Raw genomic sequence first — 9,474 nt, 5'->3', positions numbered from 1 at the left:
TGGCCAGATAAGTGGAGGAGAGCAATGAACCCCACTGTGCTCTGGCTTGCCAGGTATTAGCAAAGCTATCAAAGAGAAGCCAGGGCATCTCTCAAGGCCCCGTGTATCCGGTCACTAGAACGTCCCGTGGCCAGGGCCTTTAGCCTTCATGTCTGCGGTGCATGTGCTGGTGAGGTGGGCGCCGGGGCTGAGAAGGGTGCCAGGTACTGTAACTCACTGACAATGGAAACTAACGCCAGACCGCAAACTGAGGCACGGAACATCCATAGTCTCAACTTGGAGCTTACAAACGAATCCGCATTACATAATTCCTCTTCGATGAATATGTGAGTTACACGTAGGACTTTGTCCGCTTTCCAAAAGTGTGTGCTGTCAAAGAGGGGGTTATAGCAACCCAAATGCCTGGCGCCGCGGAAACAAGGGAAAAAAAAAGAGAAAACACATGTCCAAAGCAACAGAACGCTTACAAAACAGCAGTCGAAGCCATAGACGAAAGGCTTGAAGAAAGGCTGGATATCCAAGTTGTGCTTCTTGATATCGGTTGGCTGAAAAGCCACACAAAAAAACTGTCCCAATTGAAATGCAGAGGAGAGGAGGGGAGGAGAAGTTGGTAAGCAAGATCATCAATCATATGGAGCAATGCTGATGGATAGGTTCACTGGGGTCTCTCATGTCATGCCAGGAGGATTAGCTTGCTCCTGTCAGGTTTGCATAAAATTTATACAGCGAAGGAGTACATTAGTTCCAGACGACTCTACATGCAAATCAGCCATCAGAGTTTCTGTTTTGGAGAACGCTTTGGGAGTGCTGTGGTTGAAGCCAGATCAAACAAAACTAAACAGGCCATATACAACTTTAGACAGCATAAATGTGCATCGTTGCCACTTAGAATGTGTGCTTTATGGGGATAGCTATCCCCATTGGCTTTATGATTGTAAACAACCGTGATTGTGTATTTCAAATGTCACTCACATGGCTGAAAATGAGTCCTTTTAATTCAACTCGCCAAACGGATTGCGGAGCCAGATATAAACAAATAATGAAGAAACACATCTGAGTCAACTTTGCCTTCTTAACCATGAAGCAATAAAACCAGGAGTTACTTTTTCTTATTAAAGAATAACAGTGACTCATTCAAGTCTCGACCAAAAGGCCTTGACCATAAAGGCAGACTAATGGAGATTCAGTCCAAACAATAGACACGTAAGACAACAGCAGAAGGCCTTTTTCGCCGTCCGAGCAGCACTGCCACTCTTCTGGTCGGTTGGGTTAAGTTCCTGCCGCTTTTGGTTTTCCAGTCTTTTATGTCGTTTTTCTGTCAGTAAGCAGCGAGCAGCAGCAGGCTAATTCATAGCATGGATTAAAGTAAACCAAGGAGGAGACAGCCATTTTGTCCTTTTTGTCCTTACAGGAATAGTGGTGTCTTTGCCAAAATACACTTAGTTTCCATAAAACCGAATCCATTACTATAAGCCTCCAAGGACATGCAAGTTCATGGATCCAACCACGGAGCATTATGTTAAAGCCAATCCATAGTTGATGACAGATATGAAAACATTATTTAGGGTATAACTCACATGAGCATATCTATTATGTATGTCAGACTCCTAGAACAAATCCAGTCGCTGATACATTTTTCTGTCTAGTAAATCTAAAGTTCATAAGTCCAGTGATTCCTTTAGTTTCTCCTTCTCCCCCGCACACACACACACACACACACACACACACACACACACACACACACTGCATCGCCATTGGCTTTATGATTGTAAACAACCGAACACAACCGCACACACACTCACTCACTGTGGATACTAATTTCACCCACTTATAGCTTAGTCCTACTGACCTTAACTGCCAGAGCCTTGGCTGATCTGTCCCACTCCAAACTCAACATGAAGGAAAAAACCACAAACCCCCAGTTAGTTTCACTTTCTATCAAACCTATAAAAATGACTGTGATGACGTAGCTGTAAACTTCACACATCAAGTGCATGCCATTGGAAGTGATGAATCGATGTGAGTAATACTTAGGCCTACACTCACCAGTTTCCACTACTGCCATCACTTTACCCATTACAATAAGGTACAGTAATGGCTGTGTGTGGATTAAGTGCTTCGTATGCTTGTATGCTTTGATCAGCCTAAAAGAAAAACAAGCATGAGAATGATCTTGACTACTCAACTCATTTTCAACTCATCAAGATGTGGAATCCACGGGCCATATTTCAAGATGATGAATTTTCATGGAGCCCTCTTCATTTTCCCATGAAGTTCAACTTTTTTCAACTTTTGCACAAATGACATGTAGAAACTTTAATTGTTTCATTAGGTCCCCAAACAGAGTGCTCTGTTGCTTTCCCCTGATGCTCAAGGCCACAGAGTAACTTGCTAACATGGGCATCTGGCGGATGATTGCATGCAAATGTTCCTCATCAGCCTCAACTGCGGCCCTGTCACCGAGTCCCACCCAGCAGACAGTTTCTCTGAACCTCCCCCAGTGCTTGATTGTAACCTCAAAGACCGCACGGCAACCCCCAGTCTCCAGGCTCTGATCTGCACTCAAATGCCTTCTAGGATACCAGCCCACACCAAAACCTCTGACTCCAGCCATTCAAGTGCTTTTAGACCACCCCAGAAAGGAGTCCTCAGAAAGTCTCTCTCTCCGCCCAGAGAAACCCCATCCTTCATGCGTGTTCCTTGGAGTGTAAGTTGTTGCATGGAACTCATTTGTAAAAACAACAGATAAGTCTGGAAAAATAGCTTGCAGTGAGCTCAACCCAATCTCAAAAGACACAGAGAATGTATACAGAGTGATGTTAAAATCAGTTATGTAAAAACAAAACGCTTTTTTTGAGGAAACCCTGTTATTGTTCAGAATAAGTAGAAGATGTGTATCATTTCTACAACTATGTAACACCTCTGTAATAACTGATCATAAGCATTTTTGTAATTGTTGACTGTTGATTGCTTGGGAACACTAATGGCCCCTTCAATTTGAAAGCAATTCAAATTATTGTTCCTTTTTTCAATTCCTAAATCACAATAAACTTGAAATCTGTGAATCTAAACAAATAATGGTTTAGGACTAACATTGTCACTCTTTTCATCTAAGATGCTGTTGGTTCAAAGTGTTCCTCGATAACCATGGCCTCAAGTGACCATTGCGTAACTGAGGGTGGGATTACATTGGATCTTACAAAGTGCGGAGTGCAACTTTAATCAGAGAGCAGCTGTTAATACATCAACGACAACTCCCTTGCGGTGGGAGCCCATTCTAATGAGACAGTGCAGATGTACACACTGGCCCCTACAGCAAGTCAATACAGCCAGTAATCAGTTAGCAGCACTTGCCAATATATTGTATTTGTGATGTGAATGTTTTTTCCAAGAGACATTTGAACTTCGCTCTGGAGAGAATAAAAAAATCTCCACAAAACATGCTCGCTTCATTGAGCTCATATTTGCAGCTAAAGCAGCATTGTAACCTCATTTATAAAACACTCTCTGTGTAGAAAGAACAGATTATACCACTACAATTAGACTGCTACTCCTCACTCTGTGTGGTCTGTGTGTCTCAGAAATGTATGAATATTAATTGATGACATTTGTGTTGGCGTATAACCTAGTAACGGTAGTGCACAGCAGTTTTTACAATGATTTTCACGGGTTTATGGTTCTTTGCATACATAAAGTTGCAGAGCTTTGGAGGTGTCACAAAGTGCCAGAAATGAGCTGTATAGGCTATTTTTAGTACTGTATACTTCAACTAGATGTACCGCATAGCGGTACAAAATATGACCGCAGCTCAGTCCTGTACATCCGTTCCGCGAAAATAAATCACACTTGAATTTGTCTCCATATTTTACTCCATCCCCCACTCTTGAAACTTTTGTGTATGCTTGTTTGGCATGCCTGAGTGTGTGTGTGCGACTGCACAGAGAGTAGCCTACTGGTGCTGAAAAGGTGAATAGATTGTAGAATAGCCAAAGAAGATGTAGCATTGTTATAAAACCTTTAACATCTCTAAACAATCACAAGTAGGGCAGTTCATCACAGTTCATCCATTGCAACTGGATTGATGAAAGGTCACTTACACCTGTAGGCTACATTGTATTTGGGAAAAGCAAAAGGTATCAGCATAATGTTATTTATTTATTTATTTATAAACAAAAACATCTCTGTCAGTTCCGTGCCGTTTTCAACAGCTATCAAAAACAATTTTTTGTGAATGTTTCTTCTTCTACATAAGATTTTAGTCATCTTTAGTTCATGTAATACTTTATGTCAGTGCACAAATTAAGTAACAGTAGTCTGAAACGTTATTGTTAATGCACAAATTAAGTAACAGTAGTCTGAAACGAAATGCTGTTTTACATCTAGTGGTGCAAATAACTGACATGTCCAAATGGGCCTTGATGAAATGCGTCGCTAGACTGTTCATACACATTTTAACGGGCCAAAGTTGAAGAGCTGTTGTCCGTTATTGTTCGTGCAAATATAGGCTGATTCATGTTCCCTTGCATTGTGTAACTGAGGTCCATGGCTAGTCTGGCTTTCACAAGACCAACCTCAATCTTTTAAGAAATCAAAAAATAAATAGCGCGGGCAGATCAGGCTGGGTTCACCAAGCCTAGTCCATAGGCACCCGATATTGTTCACGCTCTGGCTATTCTAAATGCAAAAATGCATCAGGGAGTTATGACAAAACTGTAACTAACACACTAGATCCTAATAGAAAGCTGTTAGCTTCCCTAAGCTACAGGTAGGCTTATAAGGTAGGCCTATTTACAACATAAATTGTCAATAGGCTATGCTGGCGACACAAATAAAATCTCCTTTGGAAACCAATGGCTTACGCCTTACAGTATCAAGCGGACTTAAACTGCCATATCGTGGCGAAAAGTTGTAATAAAATTCACGCAGCTCCATGAGTCAAGGAAAGCGCGAATGAAGTAGCCACTTCTAAATGGGACCCACTACACAGTAGCTTAAGGTGTGTTGCTAAAGCAGCCATAATGAAATGAAGGTGTCATTGTTTGGATACTTCACACACACGTGCTTTTTAATTTCACAGACTACAACTACCAAGCTGGAATCAAAGCAAATCGATTCCCCTCTCACACCCTCACGCACTTAAAACAAAATAAACAGGCGTCTCAGTCTCACGCATGTACTGTATAGGCAAAACTGTATCAGACCGGTGTAACGTTGGTAAATCTTCCATTGCACAGAATGATTTTTGTAGCACATGCAACAAATGACAGTCGAAAGATACAATTACAGTGCTGCTATCAATTTGCTTGGTATAACCGCATTTATAGTTTTCTACAAATGCAATCAATCAAATTGGCCTCCATCACTCAACCAACGCTAACGGTAACATTACCTAGGTCCTTATTGATATTATAAGATTAACGTACCTGCAGTAAAAACCAAGCATGTCCGATAAACATCCTCAGATTTATTTCGGCTTCAAGAAGAAATGGGAATTACATTTCATGTGAACATCATTCTATCCTTATTAGACGTTCTCTGCGGTAAACTAGCCTATAGTCCTTGTAGGAAGCGTCCATTGTTATTCCAACCCACGTTTAACTTCCAACAAAATTACGTCTCACTGCAACGATGCGCCATCTAGTGGACAAATGACTACTTATCGCCAATACTGGAAATGCAGCCATGATGATGATGATGAATATATATTTTGGCTTTCTTTTAATCCTACTGAATTTGTAATTATGTATCGGCCGTTCTAATACCGATAGTATGTGGGTGCCTGTGTGTGTGTGCATGTGTATATGTGTGCACCGCCATCTACAGGCCAATGAGTGTACAGTCACTAAATGTACACATAATCTATTTTTTTTAAGACCCCCCCATGGATGAAATTCTACGAAAATTGGCATACCCCCAGAGAATGCCAGGTCAATCATACAAATAACATTTGGTGCAGTTCTGAACATCTTAACTGAAGATAGGGGCGATTAAAGCAGAATAATATTGCATTTTCATTTTTTACCAGGGGGGTGCAAATCACAAATGAGTGATTATGGGCCAGATTGATGTGGGCCCTTGAGACCAACATACCATAAAAGATTCTTCATCCTCGGTGCCACGGTTCAGGTAGTTATTTAGGAAAAACTGCTTTTTTTGCGGTTCGGGGGGCCCAGCACGGGGGGGGTTGGGGGGAGAGGGCCCCGGGGACGGATCGAAATTTTTCGTTGACCAAAAATTCAGGAAGTAGATGACGGAAAAAAAAAAAAAAAAAAAAACTTTGACAATCCCTATACGACCGCTTCACTAGCTTTGCTAGCGGCGGTCATAATAATGCTAATGAAGTTGTGCTGCCTTTTTTTATGTTTATGCCTATATGAAAGATGCTATGCAGCAGGATTGCGAATGACCACTCATGTTTAATTCCAAATTCACTCTAACTCAAAAACATACATGCAGACCGGAATAGTTGTGCACCTAACACGCAGTCAGGCATAACAACATGAACACAGATTTAACCGTCCTGGACGGACATAAGAGTATCATTTCCAGGCAACTGTCCATTACATTACAACATGCCAACAAAAGGTAAAGGTGTGGTCTCGTAACACTCAGGTACCCAGAAAGATGCAGAAACGATAGCAGTAGAAGAGACACATGGTGATTAATGATCTGGGAGATTATCCTGCAGCTCAGAAAAAGGTAAGAAAAAAACCCTGCCAGCATGAGTTGCTACATCTCCTGTGTGTGGAGTTCAACTGAGCTGTTCCTCCAGGTCAGATGCTATCGCACGGCCATGTGTTTTGCTTTATCGGCACAAATCATTTGACCCAAGATACTGTTAATGTTTTTTTTTTTTGTTCCGTTCTATGAAACTGAGAACATCTAGCACAGACTAGACTAGACTAGTGGCTCACAGGTTGGAGTCCTCATCTCAGAATGGTTCTCATTAAACTCTACCCCTGGGGTGCCTAATGTTTTATAATGAAAGGCTACATAGATAAATTTGTCACACCGTTGTCAACTTTTTTAGGTAAAAGGCTCATTAACTGTGGAGAATTTATATCAAAGCCACCTGGCCACAACTTACAATGGTAAAAAATGTTTGGCGTAGGTATACATTTGTGTATGTGTGTGTGTGCGTGTGCGTGACACATTGGCGTTTTAGTGTTTTGAGGTTTGTGTTTATGACATTAATTACTTTTCATAGTGCCTGTTAACATCAATGTCAATATGATTCATTTTAAACAAGTATATGTATATAAGTAAGTATATAAGTATATATACTCTTTTGATCCCGTGAGGGAAATTTGGTCTCTGCATTTATCCTAATCCGTGAATTAGTGAAACACACTGCGGTGAAGCACACACTAATCCCGGTGCAGTGAGCTGCCTGCAACAACAGCGGCGCTCAGGGAGCAGTGAGGGGTTTGGTGCCTTGCTCAAGGGCACTTCAGCCGTGGTCTACTGGTCGGGGTTCGAACCGGCAACCCTCTGGTTACAAGTCCAAAGTGCTAACCAGTAGGCCACGGCTGCCCCAACAAAGCACAACAAATTTAGTAAAGATGAGCAAAGGCTCATCACAAAAGCGAGGTGAGTAAAACACATTTCAGTCATGGCCATCAAAAGCATGAAGACAAAATGTTTTGCTTACAAGCACCTTTTGAATCTGAGCATAATTGGTTTCTCTTAATAACACCCTGCTTTCAAGCTGTTCTGTGTTTTTTAACCCTGAATGTCACTTTTCGAGTCAGCACGAGTTCATCATTGTCATATTTCACTCTGAGGGACATTTTAGGGTTCACTGGCATCAGAAACACTAATCACTGGTAACATGTGACTGGAGACTAATCAAAGTCGTAGAGGTCAAATGGGCAAAGCCATTGAGAACCATGCTCTCTTTGAAAGTGAACCTGCCTGTTCGTCACACGCAAGACCGGGGCCTCACTGTTTGTGTCTGAGGTAACCCTCAGCTCCCCTCCGCTCCACAAAAGCAAATGTTTCCTTGAAATGAACATGTTTTGAAGACCATAAATTATGATTGATGGCCCAGTTTGAACCTGCACAGGTCGAGGAGAAAGTACCCAAAAGGTCAAAGCCACGACCCCGGAGAGAGAAGCAGGAGTGTGGAGGTGGGACAGAATTCCACAGGATGGCATTCCAGTCCTGCTGCACCCAGCGTCACCAGAGTGCTTGTGTTCATATCTCGCATATGGGCCACTCATGGGCAGCAGCGCACTGCTGTGACCTCGCACAATAACGATGATGACATTTTAAGACCAAACCCCCACCACCATCACCATGTTTTTTCACTTACTCCCTGCCTGCCTGCATCTCTTCTTTCAACAGCACACATGCACATGTTCATGTTTTCTCATACACTGCCATGGTACAATAACACACACCTCCCGGGGCTATTCAGCCTTGTGTCACACAGAGTCAAGGCTCAGGTTTCTCCAAATGAGAGAGAATATTCAGCATTTGACCATCGATTCATAAATATTCCAGAAAGCATGACATTAAGCATGGCACATTATGCACCTGGAAGTGGTTTACGAGACCTGATCCAATCTAATGATGCTAATGTGGTCAGGATTTGGCCATTTCTGTAAACAGATTCTAGTTCCCAATAATCAGTGTTTGTCTTAGACATTACAAGGGCAAAAACTAAATCCACCCATTGAAATATTATTTATCGTTCATTGTTTATCTCCTTCATGAGCGTCCTCCCTAACCTTAGTTTTTGCTTGTTGCCTGATGTACAAACAACACATACTGTATATGTATACATTCACTTCCTCAGTGATGCTATGCCATAATCTTAGCATGAGGTGATTACCACATACATTGGCTCTAATGACTGGCTTAGATTACCTGGCAACTTTCACTAGCTTTTCGCAGTACGCCTGCTGAATGGAAAACACATAAAAATGTGCATACACATTACCTGCTCATTCAACACGTTTGAAGTTGAAACTGCATGGGTTTGGAGATGAGCTGTGTCTTCATTGCTTGTCTTTTGTTTCCTTCTTTGTCCCTGAATCCAAACCAAAAGCAGACCATGTCCCTAGAAATGAAGCCTCATCCCTCCTGCAAGCAAAAAAAGAATTACATAGCATAATTAAGAACTTCCCCAGTTTTACTACAAATGTGTTGGGGGCTTAAGCACAAGCAGCCGTATAAGGGATGGAGGGCTCTGTGAACAGTTAGGCAGAGGAGAACAACTGTAATGGAAGCAGCCTGCCGGACCCTGGGGAGGGCGTGGACCCAGGGGAAAATCAGCTCCACCATGATCAACGTCTTCCTCCTCCTGCTACCCTGCACAGTGCATGGAGAGGTGTGAAGCACTTAGGGGAAATGTAAGATGTGAAGGAGAGGATTGCGGACAGAATAAATGGCAGGAATTATCATAAAATAAATTAAAACATTCTGCAATCGTAGCTGTGCAAGACTGCAGAAGGGGGTGAAAGATAACTT

The sequence above is a fragment of the Alosa sapidissima genome, chromosome 5 (assembly GCF_018492685.1).
Source record: "Alosa sapidissima isolate fAloSap1 chromosome 5, fAloSap1.pri, whole genome shotgun sequence".
In the NCBI taxonomy this organism is placed as follows: Eukaryota; Metazoa; Chordata; class Actinopteri; order Clupeiformes; family Clupeidae; genus Alosa; species Alosa sapidissima.
This window is presented reverse-complemented; position numbering follows the sequence as displayed.